The sequence below is a fragment of the Macrotis lagotis genome, chromosome 1 (assembly GCF_037893015.1).
Source record: "Macrotis lagotis isolate mMagLag1 chromosome 1, bilby.v1.9.chrom.fasta, whole genome shotgun sequence".
In the NCBI taxonomy this organism is placed as follows: Eukaryota; Metazoa; Chordata; class Mammalia; order Peramelemorphia; family Peramelidae; genus Macrotis; species Macrotis lagotis.
In genome coordinates, this window is record NC_133658.1 from 539015334 (window position 1) to 539021593 (window position 6260).

A 6260-nucleotide genomic window follows, 5' to 3' on the forward strand; every position below is an offset into this window, starting at 1 on the left:
ATAATTGGGCAGAAGGGAATGCAATAAGGACACTGGACTTGTGGTTTATCCATGTACAATAAATGAAAATGTTTCTATTCTGAGCTCAGATTCATGCACGCAGCTGCTCATCTCTAGTTTATATCAGACCTGTCTGGCTCTCAGGATGAGAATGACAAGGAGTTGTAAAATCCCAAATACAAGTCATATTTTTAAAAATTTGTTTGAAATTCCAATGCATTCCTTTTTTTCCTTTGAAAAAAAGTACAATGGCTTCAATTGAAAGGGAATAGTAACTCACAAGCATTATATCAAGAATGGCAGTCATGTAGTTCAACCTTTGAGCACCCTCTTTGTAGTTTGCATCCTACACTCTTTTCCCAGTGAAATTATGTTGTTGGAAGTCTAACCTGCCCCAGTGGAAACAAAAGGACTTAGGTAGCTCTGGATTTTTTATCCTTCTAATGAAGGTGAGAAATTCCAGAAAATAATGGGAATGGAAAACAGCTTCCAAGGGCTTTCTACAGGTGCTGCCTGTTGAGGAAAAAATATAACCTTTCCTCAGGAAATGGTTTTGTGCATAGAAAACAGAAGCAAAAATTGGAGTGATCAGTCAAGACCACAGGGGAAAAGCTGTTTTTTGGTTATTTCTTTTTTTCCTCCTTTTCACCATGAAACATAAATCAAGATTGAAACATTGAAAAACCCATTTCAACTTTAATGGAGTCCAATTATGGAGCTGATGAAACTGTTGACAGTAATGTGTGCTTGTTTACTTTTAACTGAAATGATGCTTCACCACAATTAAAGGGAAAGCAGTCTTTTAAAAAGTGGCTAATGGAATAAAAAGAGAAAATCAGTTTCTAAGAAAATCTATCAGAATAGTCACAAATTCAATATTAATAGAACACCTGTATAGCATGCACTCATCCATAACCAGCTTCCTAGTCCCACCTTCATTAAGGGGCAAACTGCCAAAGAGCAGTAAATTTCAGTGGGCTAAATTAAAGATGAACCATGAAAGTTTTGTGAATTCAGGATGGCACTTTCAGACATCTCCAATCATCCCCTGATTTGCGCTGATTGCTTTTGGGAGTGACATAGAGAGTTTGGTAAAGGAAACACAGTTGACATGCCTTCTAGGATGATCCTGGATTGCCTTCAGACTGTATCCACTGAGGAGAGAAATATAGACTTCTGTCCAAGCAAGATAAGGACTCTGTCACCTGAAGCAGTATGATATAACTACAGTATTTCCTACAAAAATGTCAAGAATGATATTCTAACCCTTAGGTCTTGCAAACCAATGGAGAATAGCCACATTCTGGGCTGACAGCCCCTTCACAGAATTCTCCATGATGCTGTAGCCGGGTTCTCAATGCCTAGAGATAAAGGATTTCCATTTCTATGTGCTTCTGTATCTCATAAGACTGTCTCATCTCCAAGAGCAAAGGAGTGGTATGACCACAAACTTTGTAGAGCAAATTATTGTGTTAAAATACATTTCTCAAAAACTCAAGAGATAGAAAGATTTAGCAGTATTATATAATGCAATACTTTAAAAAATAACTTTAAAATGAAATTTTCCAACTTAAGAAAAAAATTCCTTGTGATGGATTATCTTTTGAGTACAATGTCCTGAGAAACATTTCAAAGGGCAGGCTTGTGGGATGGAGGGAAGAGGAAGCAAAGAGGGGAAAATAATAAATATCATTTAGTAAAAAACAAATTTACCCAATTAAGAAAACGTATTTTTTTTCTTTCCCATATTTCCCATTAAGAAATGAGAAGGACTCTGGCATAGAACTTTAACTCAATACTTTAAAAGGCCAATAATGCCCTTTTTTCCTCATTCAGCATTTTGGATGAAAGATCAATCAGCCTCCAGTGTTTGTCCATTGAACAGAAAAGGAATGTTTATTTACCCTATGGCAAGTAAACATTGCTTGTCAAAATCTGTTCTGGAATACTGAATTTGTGAGCAGTCTGAAACAACTACAACACTTTTGTTTTCATCTTTAGATTTTTCACTACCCTGCAGGTTTCAAATTATTTCAAACAGTGCCACAAAAATTTAAAAGCAAACCAATTTTACATCATTTAATATAAAAAATAAGTCAAAATGACACTTTTAAGCTTACAAAATGTTCTCTGCACAACATTTATGATAGTATTATCCTCATTTTACAGATAAGAAAATCGGGTTTCATGGAGGCTGTGACTTTCTTTGATCCCACAGCCAAGGAAACAGCATTGCTAATACATGTACCCTATTTAGTAATCCATCTCATATATCTTGCCATCTGCCACTCTACCCCCCCCAACAGCATTCTCCAGATTAGCCCTCCAGAGGCTAGCTCTCTGACCCCTTAGTAACCAGGCAATAAATTCACTTGGCTCAGAAATTCTGCCCTAGATTTATCTTGGTGAAGATTGGTGAAGAAGTGATACATGCAACCTCATCTAACCTATTATAGCTAGCTGGTCTCATTCAAAAGTGACATAATGACACTTGAAAGGGTTCTGAGTTTAGAGTCGAGGGACAACATTGTGGAGAAGGATGAATTCGAGTACCATGAATTTTGGGGAAACATCTCTCCACAAACCTCCCCAGATAATTAAACTATGGGATTATGTCAATAAGAAACCTTCAGATTATATTTTATTTCCTTTCTTACTGTCAGCATTGATTCCATCTTCCCATCTTTAAAGATTACTAACTACTGAGAAATGTATTTTTGCCATAGGAAGATGCCACCTACTCTTTTATCATCTCTTGTGACTCCACGATTTGAACAGTCCCCTATTTCCTTTCTGCTGGAGAATACTGCCAATTGGCTATGTACTCTAAGTGAACTTAAAAGGTCAAAATAATTCAAATCATTACCAATCTGAGCAGTCTTCCTTAGTGTGTTAATATATGTTTTTTCCAGTTTGGCTTTTCACTTTTTGAACTTTTAGTCTTACATACTTTGTAGAGAGTGAGACTTTTCATGGAACCTGGGCTAGGAAACAACCAGAGCAACTTTCACTAAGTAGGTACTAGAAATTCATATTCCCTATCTACATTCCTCTCTGCTATTTATTCTCAACTCTAAACTTCTGCCTCTGTGAGTACTTTCTTCTTCCTCCTTCCTTCCAGCTTTTTGTTTCCTAGAATGATCTGGAGATATTTGGCAGAATGGACTCAAGCACCAAGACAGAAACTAAAAGAAGCTACTGAACATAGAGGAAGAAAATCAACCAGTTCCCAGGAAAAATCTCCTGTCTCTGCCTCTGAATTAATTCATCATCTATAAGGGAAAAGTCATCAGTGGTTCTTAACTTGAAATTCATAGACTGCACCCCTTCCCAAAGAAATGTTCATGGATTTATTTCAAGAAGTCCAAGAATTTAGATGGGGGAAAAAAGTGACCCTGTATGAAAATACTATGTTTCTTCATCTGCAAACTGCAAATAACAGTAGCACCTGCCTCCTAGAGTTGTTGTGAGTATAAAATGAATTAATATTTGGAAAGTGATTTGCAAACCTTAAAGTATTATGTAAATATTTTGTTGTTTTTATTCAGCTGTGTAGAACTCTTTGGAATTCCTTTTGGGATTTTCTTGGAAGATAGTTTGATTTCAAATGTAAAAATGTTCCACCTTTAAAAGTAATATTTTTTTTCTTTATTTCACAATTAGACCTAGGAATAGGGACTGGGTTTGTGATTGCACTGGTAAAGGGAACACTAGGAAGAGATCATCACTACAACTTAGTCTTAGAAATTTTGCCTAAGCAACTGAGTGCACAAGTGATAACCAAGAAAATACAGATACGACATAATAGAGGGAGCTCTTGAAGCTTGATTTTTTTAAGTTCTGAGACCAGTCTCTCCTACTGTACTGTCTCATAATTAGACTGAATGATGAGATCTCCTTAACATGGGAGAAGAAATGATTGATGTCCTACACTTCCTTGTTTTGATAGGGAAGATTTAGAGAGTAACAGGACATCAAAGAAAGAAGATAACACTGGGCAGGGCAAAGGCTGTAGACAAGGAGTGCTGAAGGCAAACACCAACCTTCCTTGCTTCATGGTTTTAGCCAGTTTTGTCCTACTTATTATCAAATGTTTATATCCAGGTAAACTGTATCATGGGAATACTGCTGACTAGTTCACTAATATAGAATGATTCATTTTTTTAAAAAATTTCCTCCTCTTTAAAAAATCAGTTTATATTTAAGTGGATACATTGCCCTTCACTCTGCAGCCTTATGATGCAAAGGTGACCCTGGGTTCTCCAAGGCTATGTCAAAGGGGCAAACCTCTGGCACGTACCAGTAAGCTGGAAGAGCTTCAGGTCCAGATCCTGGCATTCTCCATTTTCAGCACAGACTGAAAAATAAAGAGCTGGCATGAAAATAGTCTCTCCCAGCTCAACACTCCTCCCTCCCCCTTCCCAAAAGATTTTGTTATTTCCATTGCAAACAAAATGAAAAGGTTCCAAAATATAATGAAGAGACTGAGCTGGTGAAATTTCCTGGTATTTTTAGCAGACCACAGCTTTCAGAGAATGTCTGTGTTTTCCAGTGCGTGTCCATTCCAAATGTATGAGCAAAAACCTCCTAGGGCTCTTCTGTCACTTGTTTCTATCGTGCCTGGATCTACTCGAATAAGTTTATTATAAATATGATAGTGTTCTGGGGAAGGTTATTTTTTTCTTCATGAAAAGAAATTGGGAGTTGGCTTTAAATTTGGCTTTAAAGAATTGGCTTTAAATATTGTTTCCTTCTCTTGCCTTGAATTGAATGCAACTTAAAAAATGTCTTAGGCTTCCTACTGTGTGCCTACACTCTGCCAGACATTCAATTGACAATTCAAACTCATGTCTTATCTCCCCAACCAGATTGTAAACTCTTTGATCACAGAGACTTTGTATCACTTATCTTTTTCATCTTGGAGATTTTTGAGGTTTTTAGGTGAGGGAAGTGGAGAGGAAGAAAGAGAACAGGAATGAGGAACCAGGCTCTGAGATTTCATCCTTTTCATCACAGGATGAAAACTCCCACACAGCAGTGACTTTTGAAGTATGGGACACAGAGCTCTGGGATTTCTCAAGACCCTTTTAGGGTCCTGTGAAATAATTTTCACAATAGAATAATACTCTTTTCATGATAATACTAAGATATTAATTGTTTATTAAAATACCCCTCCCTTTCTCCATCTACATATCTGTAAAAGGTCTTCTTCAAATTCTTCAACCAAAACAACACATTGCAACAGATAGATTGAAGAAGCAAATGTGAGTAAAAGTAGCTTTCTATTAAGCCAGATATTTAAGTTATTTTCAAAAAATATATATAATACTGCCAAACTTCTATTGTTTAGAAAAATATATTTATTTCTTCCTAGGAATATATAATTTTGTTAAGATGAATTGGGTTATAACCCATATAAATATTAGATATGACCCACATAAACAAAAATTCTTTGGTTTGTTTGCTAATTTTTTTTTGCAAGGCAAATGGGGTTAAGTGGCTTGCCCAAGGCCACACAGCTAGGTAATTATTAAGTGTCTGAGACAGGATTTGAACCCAGGTACTCCTGACTCCAGGGCCGGTGCTTTATCCACTGTGCCACCTAGCCGCTAATTTTAAGAGTGTAAAGGGGTCTGACACAAAAATGCTTAAGGACCATTTCAGTAAAGAATACAGGCAATTCATTTACAATTTATAGCTTTAGGGAATGACATGGAACACTGAAAGGCTGTGGCATTATTATAGCACATATATCATTATGCTTCATATTTATATCATGATGCTTATGAATCAAAACTTTAATCTCACAACCTTGAGAAGTATGCTCTATCTACCAGGTCAGAATGCCTCTTACTTTGCCCACAGTAAGTTCTGAGTACTTGCTGACCAAAATTGAAATTGATTACACCTTTGTAACTCTGAGTTTCAAATACAGATTTTCTTGCTATCTCGTTAAACAGCTAACAGTCTGAACAATAAAACCAATTTCCAATCAGAAGTGTTAGATTATAAGGGATGGCTAGAAATGAAATATGTAGTCTTCCTTCTCTTTGCTTCTGTTTCTATATGATAATACTTTGTCAATAAATAGATGACTTCCTTCATTTCAGAGGCAAAAATAGAAATTGAAAATGCTCCTAAAATTCTACAAGTAAGCATGACCTTATAGCCAGGAAGACCTGTGTTCAAATTCTGCATCATACATGAGTCTACTGCCTGACACATCACTTAGATTTATAAGGCTGTAGGCAACTCTCTTA